The sequence below is a fragment of the Nerophis lumbriciformis genome, linkage group LG27 (genome assembly GCF_033978685.3).
Source record: "Nerophis lumbriciformis linkage group LG27, RoL_Nlum_v2.1, whole genome shotgun sequence".
In the NCBI taxonomy this organism is placed as follows: Eukaryota; Metazoa; Chordata; class Actinopteri; order Syngnathiformes; family Syngnathidae; genus Nerophis; species Nerophis lumbriciformis.
The window spans coordinates 32,815,593-32,830,000 of NC_084574.2; the positions used below are offsets into that span (position 1 = coordinate 32,815,593).

The 14,408-nt window shown below is 39.2% G+C and overlaps 1 protein-coding gene across 3 annotated transcripts in view; it reads right to left on the reverse strand.

Moving 5' to 3' along the window:
* The window catches only part of LOC133624298 (guanine nucleotide-binding protein G(I)/G(S)/G(O) subunit gamma-10-like), an 18,636-nt gene continuing 4,228 nt past the window's right edge, over positions 1 to 14,408 (reverse strand). Inside the window, exon 3 of one of the 3 annotated variants that reach the window (XM_072916426.1) lies at positions 1 to 19. The gene's annotated coding sequence lies outside the window, so the exon portion shown is untranslated. Of the gene's footprint in view, positions 20 to 1,220; positions 1,666 to 14,408 lie in introns of those variants that run through there. The other 2 variants (XM_061987773.2, XM_061987772.2) reach the window with 2 other exon arrangements.

Below are 14,408 nucleotides of genomic sequence, written 5' to 3' on the forward strand. Positions count from 1 at the left end.
CAGTCGTGCTTTAAATGCCCTGTTGACACCAATATCGAGCGGTTGGAGTTCTTTGGTTAAATATTGCCTTAAGTTTAAATTCTGCGTTATACGCGTGTCGCTTAGTAGGAGCCATTTTGTGGTCTTTACAGATGTAAACACACAAATGAAATGAAACGCAATATCCGGGGGCTTCTTCTTCTATGGGGGCGGGTGGTTGCTTACAGTAGAAGAAGAAGCGCTTCCTCTTCTATGGGGACGGGTGCTTACCTTGGCGGTTGCTTACCATAGAAGAAGAAGCGCTTCCTCTTCTACGGGGAAAAAAGATGGCGGCTGTTTACCGTAGTTGCGAGACCGAAACTTTATGAAAATAAATATTTATATTAATCCATATATAAGGCGCACCGGGTTATAAGCCGCACTGTCAGCTTTTGTGAAAATTTGTGGTTTTTAGGTGCGGCTTATAGTGCGGAAAATACGGTATATATTTATTTTTTATTTTTTGTACGGCCCGATACCAATCGATCCACGGACCGGTACCGGGCCGCGGCCCGGTGGTTGGGGACCTCTGATGTAGACCACAAGGAAGTGTTTTAGAAATAAAAACTTTAGAATATGACCCCTTTAATGCACTTTGTAATCCGGTGCAACTTTTGTATGAAAATAGACCTGACTCGACCCGCTCATCAGCAGTGCGCCTTTTGATCCGGTGCGCCCTATGGTCCGAAAAATATAGTACCTATAAGAAGACAGTAAGTTTGATTTCTACAGAAGTCTCTAATATAAACTTTGATCCGAACTTTGGTCCGGAATATACAGTACAATGAGTCAGAAATTGTGTACATTTCTTGCAAGCTGACTGAAGTTTTTGTTCAAAAAGCAGAGGAATATATTTTCTGCAATGATAACTTGTTAATTTCAATCAAGTAAAAACTTGCCGCGAGACAAAAGTCCCTGTAAGGATAAATATTAGTCAGGCTGGACTGCGTGTATATTTATTCAAAAATCCTTTGTCAGCATTGCTTTGATAATTTTTTAGTATGCAGTCCTCAGAGGACAACGTTTTAACTCGTCAATCAATTACATCCAACGTAAGCTGCAGCAAAAATAATATGTTTTGTCAATTTTTAATGAAACCAGCAGTTTTTAGAATGATTGCTCAACCAGAAGTAGTAGCATCACGTTAAAAATCCAATCAAACACAATTAAGAGACAAGAGTTGTATTGAAGATGCAGACAAGTTGTCAAGTGTAAGAAAAAGATTTTATTTCTAAAAAGATTGCTGGCAGTAGCGAAGATAAGGAAGATATCAGATTCCATTGCTTATGAATGCACTTCATGAAAGATTTCCTAACATTTGGATTGTATTAAAACAGCTGATTTTTGTACCTCTAAAGTGAACTCTTCACATAGTGTAAGGCATTTTGTGCTTCAATAATATAATATGGAAATATTAACAATCATAAATATATGTAATTGTGTGTTTAGGCTATGACGTAACAGCACCTGTCATCGTGTAATAGATGAAACAACATAACCAATTCTTCATATTAGCAACAGAAGTGTGCCAATAAGGTGTTTGGCAAATATAAAGTGTCCTGTGGTGCAGAATCAGCTGCTGACAGATCTGCAGCAACGCTAAGAGTGAAGACAGAAATTCACACATTCTTCATGCTGGCTGCTGCTCTAAAGAAGGAAAAAAAAAACATACGATAAAAATGTATCCATTACTCTTAAAACTGTTGTATACACGCTATCATATACATCAGTGGTTCTCAACCTTTAATCACCAAGTACCACCTCATAAAACACTTGGCTGACCAAGTAGCACCATCATGACCAACATTAAAATACAGTAGCGTAGTAGGCCTAAGTATAGATTCTCACTCGCTGTGTTTTTTTCAGGTGTGGTTGACAAAACACCATTGACTTGCGTACAAGGAGGCGGAGCTTGAACGGTACAATGAAGTAGCCTTCACTTCAAAGCAATATGCAGTTTTTAATACCGTATTTTTCGGACTATAAGGCGCACTTAAAATCCTCATTCATTTTCTCAAAAATAGACAGTGCGTCTTATAACCCAGTGCGCCTAATGTACGGCATAATTCTGGTTGTGCCTACAGACCTCGAAGCAATTTTATTTGGTACATGGTGTAAAGATAAGTGTGACCAGTCATCCATAAGAGATACGTGTAGACTGCAATGTGAAGGCAGTAAACAACATCCATCCATCCATCCATCTTCTTCCGCTTATCCGAGGTCGGGTCGCGGGGGCAGCAGCCTAAGCAGGGAAGCCCAGACTTCCCTCTCCCCAGCCACTTCGTCCAGCTCCTCCCGGGGGATCCCGAGGCGTTCCCAGGCCAGCCGGGAGACATAGTCTTCCCAACGTGTCCTGGGTCTTCCTCGTGGCCTCCTACCGGTCGGACATGCCCTAAACACCTCCTTAGGGAGGCGCTCGGGTGGCATCCTGACCAGATGCCCGAACCACCTCATCTGGCTCCTCTCGATGTGGAGGAGCAGCGGCTTTACTTTGAGCTCCTCCCGGATGACAGAGCTTCTCACCCTATCTCTAAGGGAGAGCCCCGCCACCCGGCGGAGGAAACTCATTTCGGCCGCTTGTACCCGTGATCTTGTCCTTTCGGTCATAACCCAAAGCTCATGACCATAGGTGAGGATGGGAACGTAGATCGACCGGTAAATTGAGAGCTTTGCCTTCCGGCTCAGCTCCTTCTTCACCACAACGGATCGATACAGCGTCCGCATTACTGAAGACGCCGCACCGATCCGCCTGTCGATCTCACGATCCACTCTTCCCTCACTCGTGAACAAGACTCCGAGGTACTTGAACTCCTCCACTTGGGGCAAAATCTCCTCCCCAACCCGGAGATGGCACTCCACCCTTTTCCGGGCGAGAACCATGGACTCGGACTTGGAGGTGCTGATTCTCATGTAAACAACATCAAAACTTCAAATGTTCAATTGAGAATATAGAACACAGTGCTCAAAAATCTGTCAAAATGTTTTTAGTACGACTTCGGTAAGCTATGAAGCCGCACCGCTTGATGGATTGTTGCCGCATTAAACATACAAGTATTATTATGGTGTGTGTATAAGGACCGCAAAATGGCACCTATTAGCAGACACATTACCTGACGTTTTGTTCCGCAATATTATGCAAAACCAATGTTTCTTACCTTCTGGTACCTGCTGATCTGTTTTTGGGTTCTGCATAACTCCTGAAAATGTGCGCTTGCCACCATTGTAGTCTGTGTGGCGTAGTCACCGTAGTCATAACCTTCTTTTTCTTTTTCTCTACCTACTTATGTGGCATTCATCTTCCGCTGTTGCCATTTCTAATATAAAGTAGTGTAAAGTTCTTACTTATATCTGTCAGTAGATTAGCTATCAAAGCGCTAATAACTGTAGTGGGTTTACATAATTTACCCACGGAACTTTAGTGGGTTCCGTTCTGCCTTTTTTTTTACAGGACACATTTCCGGCGTTGATGTTGCATTATTGAGCCACGGATGAGGAGATGCTGCTCCGTTATTGATTGAAGTAAAGTCTGAATGTCATTAAGTTAGCTCCATCTTTTGACACTTCTTCCACTCCCGTCCTTACACACTACACCTCTACAACAAAGATGACGGGGAGAAGACGCTGTCGAAGGTGAGCCACGTAAATAAGACCACCCAGAAAACGGCGCATCCTGAAGCGACTGTCAGAAAGCTACCGTATTTTCCGCACTATAAGGCGCACCTAAAAACCACAAATTTTCTCAAAAGCTGACAGTGCGCCTTATAACCCGGTGCGCTTTATTACGATTCATTTTCATAAAGTTTCGATCTCGCAACTTCGGTAAACAGCCGCCATCTTTTTTCCCGGTAGAACAGGAAGCGCTTCTTCTTCTACGCAAGCAACCGCCAAGGAAAGCACCCGCCCCCATAGAACAGGAAGCGCTTCTTCTTCTACTGTAAGCAACCACCCGCCCCCGGAACAAGAAGAAAAAACGCGCGGATATCACCGTACGTTTCATTTCCTGTTTACATCTGTAAAGACCACAAAATGGCTCCTACTAAGCGACAAGGATCCGGTTCATAAAAAGACGCAATCTCTCCATCCGCACACGGATTACTACCGTATTTCACAGCAACTGATATTCCTGTGAACCGCACTGTGGAACGGGAGCACGTACGGTGAATATTCGCACCACAGGGAATGAGAAGTCATCCTTCACTGTGGTTCTAGCTTGCCATGCTAACTTCCACCCATGGTGATATTCAAAAGGAAGACCTTGCCAAAAGAGACCTTTCCAGCCGGCGTCATCATAAAAGCTAACTCGAAGGGATGGATGGATGAAGAAAAGATGAGCGAGTGGTTAAGGGAAGTTTACGCGAAGAGGCCGGGTGGCTTTTTTCACACAGCTCCGAAGGCGAACACACCTTCACTAAGACGGGCAGACAGCGCCGGACGACATACGCCAACATTTGCCAGTGGATCGTAAATGCCTGGGCAGATATTTCGGTCACAACTGTGGTCCGAGCTTTCCGGAAGGCAGGATTCACAGAACTACTGGACAACAACAGCGACACTGACTCCGATGACTTCGACGAGACGGAACCAGCCATTTTGGATCCCACGCTTGCGCAACTTTTCAATTCGGACACCGAAGACGAAGAATTCGAAGGATTTACGAATGAAGAATAACTTCAGAAGGTGAGCGCTATGTTTATTTTGTGTGTTGTGACATTAACGCTCGAGCAACATTATGTTGCTATTGCTCTACACCATTTTGAATTTTACTATGTTTGTGATTGCACATTTGCGTACATTTTGGGACAGAGTTGTTAGAACGCTGGTTTTCAATATATTATTAAAGTTTGACTGAACTATCTGACTGTTTTTTTGACATTCCCTTTAGCGCAGCGTAGGCGCGGCTTATAATCCGGGGCGGCTTATTGGTGGACAAAGTTATGAAATATGTAATTCATTGAAGGTGCGGCTAATAATCCGGTGCGCCTTATAGTGCGGAAAATACGGTACTTCAAGATGATCTGTAAAACATAATCTATGCAAACTGTGTACCAAAGAACCACCATCACATGTTATGTAGACCAGAAGGAAGTGTTTTACATTTAGAAAAAAATCATAATATGACCCCTTTAATGCGCCGTATAATCCGGTGCGCCTTTTGTATGAAAAATAGGCTATGCGCCTTTTGATCCGGTGTGCCATATGGTCCGAAAAATACGGTACCTATAAGAAGAAAGTAAGTTTGACTTCTACAGAAGTCTCTAATATAAACTTTGAGATTTTCAGACATGCCAGCTGCACCTGATTAGCATTTAGACACAGCTTGGAATGCCAGTGTGAATAAAGGTTCTGATATTTAAATATCTATCGAAGGCACAACAACATTTGAACAATTTACTGCGTCAGATGAACACAACTAATGAATAATCCAAAGAGGTTCATTAGGTCTTCAAAAAATGATGCGGCTTTGTTATTCTTATGGTCGGACCTGTGAGTATTTCCGTACCTGACGGTTTCGCCTTTCTCAGAGGTTGTCACGTGATGTTGCTGTGACGTGTCTGGTCAGCTGATTTAAATAGTTTTTGGTGCTGCCGTCCTGCTTGTAGTAGCAGGCTGACAGCGCCTTCTCCAGTCTCACCTCTTCAGGACTGTGTCCCAGGTGTGGGAAAGTTGGTACACCCCCTCGTCCCGGTTTACAGTCTGGGCAGCGCGCTTCCGGATCTCGATGGCTTCTCTGATCCAACGATGGTATTTGTTGCTCTCAGTGCCGATGACATGTGCCTTGTCCCAATCCATGTCTCTCTTGCAGTGGTCTGATCTGGCAGACTTCAGTTGTTCTTGTTCTGCTTGTCGTCAGTTGTGGCCGAAACCGTCAGGTACGGAAATAAACACAGGTCTGGCTATAAGAATAACAAAATCGCACGACTCATGAATGCTGACCAACGACTCAACAGCAGCATGTAAGTCCAAACTGTACAGCCAATTAATTAGCTTGTGGGCGGTCTAAAGTGGTGTTTGTGGATTGGTCCTAGTGCTTGACTGATCTCCATTCAATATAGTGTGACCTTATTTTTCAACAATAACAAGTAAATGACATTTACTGAAGACCTTGTTGGCAAAGATGTCCATGATCGGAATGGGAGGAATGGCACCTTCATCAATCAATCAAATGTTATTTAATCACACGTGCCTCAAAGAGCTGGATAAAGCACAACTATATCCCCTGATCTGAACCCACATCCAAGGAAAAACTGCAAAAATCCAAAAAGAAAAAACATTTGAAATCTTTACTACTTTCTTGAATTCAATAGTTTCTCACCTTCCTTGTCAACAAACTGACACTCGCTACTTTCTTTGGCCCCGTGGTGGCTTATTTGCAGTCATATTGAATAGGGGGAAAAAAGTATATAGACTGATTCAACAACACAGGGAATATATATATATATATATATATATATATATATATATATATATATATATATATATATATATATATTTATTTTATTTTTATTTTTTTTTAAGACATATTGCCCATCCTTAGTGTATTACTTTGAAATGTTGAAATTAAATGTTTGTCCTTTACAGAGAAGAACAATGCATTGTGGGTTTCAAGAGCTTAATGCAAGGAATCTATTTATGTGTTCCCCTTTTATTTTTCTCTGTGCGACAACAATTAGATTTTAATTATTGCAGAAATTTCTAACTCTGTTAGCTTTGCGTGGTGTGTCTGTATTTTCATCAGTTGTTTGGTTTTCAGGTCAATTAAGTATTTTGTCACATGTTAACCATACTTGCCAACCCTCCCGGATTTTCCGGGAGACTCCCGAAATTCAGCGCCTCTCCCGAAAACCTCCCGGGACAAATTTTCTCCCGAAAATCTCCCGAAATTCAGGCGGAGCTGGAGGCCACGTCCCCTCCAGCTCCATGCGGACCTGAGTGACGTGTTGACAGCCTGTTCACACGTCCGCTTTCTCACAATATAAACAGCTAATGATGGAGGGCGAGTTCTTGGTTTCTTATGTGGGTTTATTGCTAGGCAGTTTCATTAACGTCCTCCCAGCGCGGTAACAACACAACAACAGCAGTCAAGTTTTCGTCTACCTAAAGCAGTTCGCTGCCGTAAACAGCAATGTTGTGACACTTTTAAACAGGACAATACTGCCATCTACTGTACATGCATATGTGACCCACCCATAATGTGTCACATTTTTGTGTTGATTTATTTATTTTATTTTGTGGTTTGAATTCGTTTTTGGAGCTGTCATTACACATTTATCAGTATTCAAATTGGTCAGTAGGGGGCAGTAGGGCGTTTCTTCCCAATTGAATGCTATCACCTGCAGACCGGAAGTGTCTTGTCATTCTGATGAGCGCGACCAGTCTGTGAACAATTGAAACATCCTGTGTGCTTTTTCCTCCTGTATAACAGGTTAGTTTTGGTGAATCAACTCACCGAATAATATCCATGTGATCTTTATAAGTTGAAGTACACATTCTGATGGTGGAGCCTAACTCTAAAGTGTCCGTGAGTTGTAGTTTGTATTTGTGAATGAATCCAGTGCACAGCTGCAGTAATCAATACAAAAAGGCGACGTGAGTGCGCAATGTTTATATAGGAACTTCTGATCCTAATTCAGACTCCCAAATTAGAGCTCCCGTTTTCTTATTGATTTTATAATGTGTATTTGTATAATGTGTGTGTTCTGAAATAGTGACAGAGAATAGAACAAGGATGGACAATTCAACCCTTAACTCAACAATGAGTAGATGAGTGTTATGTGTGTGTATATGTGTAAATAAATGATCACTGAAATTCAAGTATTTATTTTATTTATTTATATGTATATATATATATATATATATATATATATATATATATATATATATATATATATATATATATATGTAATAAAATAAATATATATAGCTAGAATTCACTGAAAGTCAAGTATTTCTTATATATATATATATATATATATATATATATATATATATATATAAATCTTAACCACGCCCCCAACCACGCCCCCAGCCCCCACCTCCCGAAATCGGAGGTCTCAAGATTGGCAAGTATGTGTTAACACTGTCCCTGTACTGCTTTTCATGTTGTGTTGACAATGTGACTGGATGTGCTATCTCGTTTTACCACTAGAGGTCACCAAACATCACAGGTCAATAACTATGTGTATGCCAAGAAGTGAAGAGGAAGTAGCTTTTAAATTGGCACTGAGATCCTAGAGTTGGAGGAAACAATCGATTTTTAGATGCGTCGCAATTCGGACATGGACGATTGTAGAATTGAGTAGTTAACGTCAATAATCGATTTATTTATTATAAATAAAGTAATGCAGACGGTTCTAAAATTTGGCTGACTGCAGCGAGCCACCTCATACATAAAGAGATCCGACCAGCTCTTTTACTATCAGGTACTTGTGGTCCAGTTCATTAAGTACCACCATAATTAATTTAACCTTTTCTTATTCAAAATGAATTGGGTTTTTTTAAGTTACAAGTGATAAACGCTTATTTAGTGAAACAAAAATAAATGTAAAACTGCATCAATATACATGAATTAAAGATGCATCATTAATCTATTTTTAATCGAATGGTGAGGTGCCCAAAGATTCCCACCTCTAGATCCTACAGTAGGAAAGGTTGTATTTTTGCTACATTCCTGTGAGAATTATCTGTGTGACTGAAGCATTAAAGAGTGGGACTATCCAGCACTGGCTGCAGTGTGCTCAAACAACCCCCAAGTAGCATCTGTGAGCATATAATGTATCATCTTTTTCTCTTTCTGACTTTTCAGGTCTTGTCAGGTCCGTAGTGCATTCTTTACTCATGCTTTAGTGAGGGATGAGGCAAAAACACAACCTTACCGACTGTATTTTTAAAAAGGTATACAATCAACTAGACAAAAGTAATTAAGAAGGCCTCACCTATTCTTGAAATGCAAAAGGACTTTCATTAATAGCCAGAGGTGTGGACTCAAGTCACATGACTTGGACTCGAGTCAGACTCGAGTCATGAATTTGATGACTTTAGACTCGACTTGACAAAATGTAAAAAGACTTGCAACTCGACTTAGACTTTAACATCAATGACTTGTGACTTCACTTGGACTTGAGCCTTTTGAATTGACATGACTTGACATGACTTCCTACTTTCCCCAAAACCCAAAGATGAAAAAGTTATTCGGGAGCGCTCCGTATTTTTCATTGTGTACTTGTCTATCAGCGTTGCGTGTGTCAGCTGGTGTGCTGTCAGTACAACAGCCAATCAAATTAGATCTACTTTGTTTTCATCACACAGCATTCATCCAATCAAATTGCAGGACAACCAATGAAGAAGACATGTCCAAACCACACGCCAGTGAACAAAAAATGATACCTAAAATAATTTCGTTTGGGTATACAAATTACGAGGTGGTCAACACAAAACGGTTTGCAGTATGCAACACATGCGGTTCCAAAATTACTGATGGAGAGGCAACAACTTCCAACTTCGTCCGGCATTTGAAGTTGCACAAAGAACGGTAAGTTTTGAATGTAAGATAACGTTTATTGGCTAAGTAACGTGACTTTTATTTGCTGTGTAGTTAAATCAGTGAGGCTGTAAACTCACTGCTAACGTTATAACGTTATTGCAAACACGGGAATCTGTTGCAGTTCACTACCTTATTCATACTTTTTGTTCAGTGATTTTTTTTAAGCAGGGTTACGTTAGTCAACATATCACACGTAACGTTAGACGGCGGTCAGCAGCACCGCGTATTTTAGCCACCTAAAAAAAGACAAAAATAGTCAAATAAAGGTCAGTTAAAATGTATACTATATTATGAATATGTGTACCGTTTTAGCTAGCTTTCTGACATACTGTTGGTTGTTTACCTCAGTGGTCCCCAACCACCGGGCCGCGGCCCGCTACTGGTCCGTGGATCGATTGGTATCGGGCCGCACAAGAAATATATATATATATATATTTTCTTTTTTTAATTAAATCAACATAAAAAACACAAGATACACTTACAAGTAGTGCACCAACCCAAAAAAAACTCTCTCCCCCCTTTTGTTCTGGGCATTGAACATGAAGACTCTTCCTTCACTGTTACGAGTGGCCATGAGAGTCTTGGCAGTGCCTGCCTCCAGTGCTCCAGTCGAGCGAGTTTTCAGCCATGGTGGCATCATACTACGCCCCCATCGTGCACAAATGACTGACAGACTCTTGGCTAATTTGGTCTTTTGCAAATGCAATGCAGCATAGGGCCCTGACATATAAAAAGTACAACTTTTTTGTTATGTTCACGTATATGTCATGTTTTTTCAATGTTAACACTTTTGTACAAATAAGTACATTTGCACTTTATTTTTCAATGTGTTTGTTCTGTAAAGGAATGAGTTAATGTTTAAAATGACTGGTTAATAGTGCTATTATGAAGTGCAATGTCAGCACAATTTTCTTTCCTGCAATTTAAAATGCACTTGTTTTAATAAATAAATACAGCGTTTGAAAAGCATACACAATCTGTGTTAATATATTAGTCTGTGGTTAAAAGGACTTGAAAGGACTCGAAACTCAAAATGCAGGACTTAAGACTTGACTTGAGACTTTCCAGTCTTGACTTTGGACTTGACTCGGGGCTTGCCTGTCTTGACTCGGGACTTGACTCGGACTTGAGGGCAAAGACTTGAGACTTACTTGTGACTTGCAAAACAATGACTTGGTCCCACCTCTGTTAATAGCCTATCAACGTGTTTCAAAAACATAGGCCTGAATGTTACTAACCAAATTAATGTATTTTATTTCAACAATACAAAGTTCAAAGCAATATATGTGATGTTATGTGTGATTATGTGTTTTTATGTGTGCGCGCGCAAATGGCTTAAGGCTGGTATATACTCTCGTGTCATGTAGCTTGCGCCCCTTCTGACGGTGTCTTGGTTGGTTTATAGCTCTTCCCTGCGTGCTGACTTGTGAATTGCAATTCTCATTTGATACACTAAGGGACAGTGTCTCCTCAAGGAGCAACCACAGCTGTTGTTGACTAGATATTTACCTTCTTGTGAAAAGTGATGACGACCACAACATCAACATCTTTGTTGGCACTGGAACTAATCATTCAGAAACATCAGTATACTTTTAATGGACATTTTACTCATAAACCAGAGGAAAATACGTTCGAGACGATGGACTGTGCAACCCCTTGTACGAGTCCCAGCAGAGGGCGAACGAATTTGAAAAACACTATTTGGCAGTTTGAGACATGGGAAAAGAGGGAGCTGTGTAATTGTAAATAAACAAAACTGTTAAAATAACCTGCTGGTATTAATTTTTGTTCAAGTTTGTGAGCATACTGTGCTTGAAAAATGATTGACAGAGAATAAGGAAGCGTGTGTGAGAGAAAATGACATGGGTGCACGAAAAAGAATCTGTCGGAATTGAACCTGTTGTTCGCACAAGATTGGCAATAAAAGTTAAAGGGGAAATGCACTTTTTTTGGAAGTTTGCCTATAGTTTACAATCATTATGAAAAACATGACGACGGATGTAAGTAATAACATTAATAAATAAATAAATAAATAATAATTAGTGAAGTAAGTTGTATTTCATACGGTGAGATAAATAAGATTATCAACAAATGAATGGTTCTTCTTCTCTGTACTTTGTTAACACTTTACATTTGAAGAGTTTCTTGAATTGGATCATATTAGTACATTTTGTGATTTCTTTGCATAATCCATTCCATAATTTAATTCCACATACTAATATACTAAAGAGCTTAAGTGTTGTACGTGCATACAAGTGTTTTAAATTACATTTTTCTCTAAGGTTGTATTTCTCCTCTTTTGTTGAGAAGAATTGTTGTATATTCTTGGGTAACAGGTTATAGTTTGTGTTGTACATAATTTTAGCTGTTTGCAAATTCACTATGTCGTGGAATTTCAGTATTTTTGATTCAATGACTAAAGGGTTTGAATGTTCCCAATACCCAACATTATGTATTATTCTAACTGATCTTTTTTGTAACACGAAATTAATTAAGTGTACTTTTGGAGTTATTTCCCCATATTTCTGTACAATAACTCAGATATGGTAACACTAGCTAGCAGTAGAGAATATGGAGTGATTTTGGTCCAATACATATTTAACTTTATTCATTATTGACGTGTTACTTTCCACTTTATGTTGTATATTTTTATATGAGATTTCCAGTTAATTTTATCATCAATCATTGTACTTAGAAATTATTTTAAATTCAACCCTTGATGCTGGGTGCCAAGCAGGGAGGTAATGGGTCCCATTTTTTTATAGTCTTTGGTATGACTCGGCCCGGGGTTTGAACTCACAACCTACCGATCTCAGGGCGGACACTCTAACCACTAGGCCACTGAGTAGATTAATTTGGTTTCTTCTGTTTTCACACCTGCATGTAAAGTCCCTGTTTCCATGCTCTCTCTCTAATGCGACTGTTGGCCATTCGCTCTGTGCTTTTCTTACACTCGGGGTGATTGTGGTGATTTTATCTTGTTAAACTATGTGGTAACGTAAATAGAAGAGGAGCATGCTACAAGATAATACATTAGCCCTAATAGCTTTCAAGGTCTAGATCTAAACAATAACTAAAATTGTCCACTGGTGTTTTGTGTTTTTGATAATGTTTCAATACGTGTGGTTATTATGATCTTCAGAGACATACAAAAACATTGCAATTTATGTGAACTGTTTGGACTATTTACAGTTAATACTAACAACGCAATTAATACTAATTACTAATTTACATGTTAATGATGTTGTCTCAATTGCTGTATATGAACGTTTAATCCTTACATTACCAATTAAAGTATGAACAACGATTGTTGTGGATGATATGAATGAACGAAATCGATGCAGTTTTAAAATCATGTGATCTACCGTTATGGTTGTCTACCGACTAATGAAACATACACACTTATTTTTACTCTGTATTAATTCTGTTGTGTCTACAAACAAGTTTTAGTGTCATAATACTGCTGTTTAGATGTTTTTCTCCCCCAGTCTCTCCTTAGAGATGTGCTGGCATCATGTCACGTATGTAAAGTGTCTTCTTTGAGAACATCTTGACACTTACTAAACGGGAAGGTTCTTATATCATATAAATAAAAATATTGACTTATTTACCTTGTATGCTTTGTTGGTATATATATATATATATATATATATATATATATATATATATACACATGTGTGTGTGTGTGTGTGTGTGTATGTATATATATATATATATATATATATATATATATATATATATATATATATATATATATATATATATATATATATATATATCCATCCATCCATCCATCCATCCATCCATCTTCTTCCGCTTATCCGAGGTCGGGTCACGGGGGCAGCAGCCTAAGCAGGGAAGCCCAGACTTCCCTCTCCCCAGCCACTTCATCCAGCTCTTCCTGTGGGACCCCGAGGCGTTCCCAGGCCAGCCGGGAGACATAGTCTTCCCAACGTGTCCTGGGTCTTCCCCGCGGCCTCCTACCGGTTGGACGTGCCCTAAACACCTCCCTAGGGAGGTGTTTAGGGCACCATGCAAGGCGCTAACCAGCAGCCATCAGGAGCAAGGGGTGAAGTGTCTTGCCCAAGGACACAACGGATGTGACTAGGATGGTAGAAGGTGGGGATATATCTATATATACCGTATTTTTCGGAGTATAAGTCGCACCGGAGTATAAGTCGCACCTGCCGAAAATGCATAATAAAGAAGGAAAAAAACAAACTTTCATAAACTATGAAAAAAAACTGCGACTTATAGTCCGAAAAATACGGTATATACTGTACATACATACATTTACACATACATACATACATACATATATATATATATATATATATATATATATACATACATACATACACATACATATATACTGTATATACACACATACATACATACATATATATAAATACACATCTATATATATATATATATATATATATATATATATATATATATATATATATATATATATATATATATATATATATATATATATATATATATGTATACATAATAATAATAATAATAATAACTGGGATTTATATAGCGCTTTTCTAAGTACCCAAAGTCGCTTTACATGTGGAACCCATCATTCATTCACACTTGGTGGTGGTAAGCTACTTTCATAGCCACAGCTGCCCTGGGGTAGACTGACAGAAGCGTGGCTGCAATTTGCGCCAACACATGTATACACACATATATATACATATATATGTGTATATATATATATATATATATATATATATATATATATATATATATATATATATATATATATATATACATACATACAAACCCCGTTTCCATATGAGTTGGGAAATTGAAATTGTGTTAGATGTAAATATAA